Genomic DNA, 1,061 nt, shown 5'->3' with positions numbered 1-1,061 from the left:
TAATCGGGATGGGTGTGTCAGAGGCGGTGCGGTTGGCGCAGGTTAGAGCAGGGTTTAGAGCCGTTGTGCATAGGGTCGCTTTGAGTCGGAAACGACTCGATGGCACATAACAACAAATTGGGTTTTTCTGTGTATACTGTCACCTGCATATAGCAACAGTTTAACCATATATTTGCTGATCTAGATGCCTTTTATTGCCTTCTCTTGTCATATTGCCCTCATAAGTATTTCTAATATAATATTGCATAGAAGTGGTGATAGTGGGTATCCTTGTCTGGTCCCTGTTCATGAGGAAAATGCTTTTAGGTTTTCTCCCTTTTTGTTTTGTTTTGTTTTTCTCCATTGAGAATGATATTAGCTCTTGGTTATACATAAGTACTTTTCGTTATGTTGTGGAAATTCACTTCTATTTCAATTTTTCTGAGTGTCCTAATAGGAAGGGATGTTGGATTTTGTCAAATGCCTTTTCTGCATCAATTGCTAAAATCATATGTTTCTTGTTATTTGCATTGTTAATACGGTAAATTACATGGATTGCTTTTCTTATGTCTTGTGTACATCTCATGAATTCTACTTAGGCATGATGAATTATTTTTTATATGTGCTTTGGATTCTATTGGCTAGAATTTGTGTCTATATTAGTGAGACAGATTGATCTGTAGTGTTCTTTCCTGGAAATATTTTTGGTTTTGGTATTAGGGTTATACTTGCTTCATAGACTGTCTCTGGGAGCCCTTCTTTTTCTATATTTTGAAATAAGTAAAATTGGTGATAAATCTTCTCTGGATGTTTGGTAGAATTCAGCTGTGAAGCTGTCTGGTCCAGGACATTTTTTTTGTAGAGGAATATTTTTATGACCTGCTCAGTTTCTTCTTTTGTGATGGGTCTCTTCAAGTGTTCTACATATGACCATTTCAATCTAGGTAGGGCATGAGTTTCAAGGAATTTGTCCATATCCTCTCAGTTTTCAAATTTATCCGAGTTAAATTTCTCTGGTTCTCTTGTGATCTCACCTCAGTCATTCCATTAACTTGTTTAAGAGGTATATATATATATATATA

Source organism: Elephantulus edwardii, unplaced genomic scaffold, assembly GCF_000299155.1.
Source record: "Elephantulus edwardii isolate Elephantulus edwardi_28Jun2011 unplaced genomic scaffold, EleEdw1.0 scaffold00527, whole genome shotgun sequence".
In the NCBI taxonomy this organism is placed as follows: domain Eukaryota; kingdom Metazoa; phylum Chordata; class Mammalia; order Macroscelidea; family Macroscelididae; genus Elephantulus; species Elephantulus edwardii.
This window is presented reverse-complemented; position numbering follows the sequence as displayed.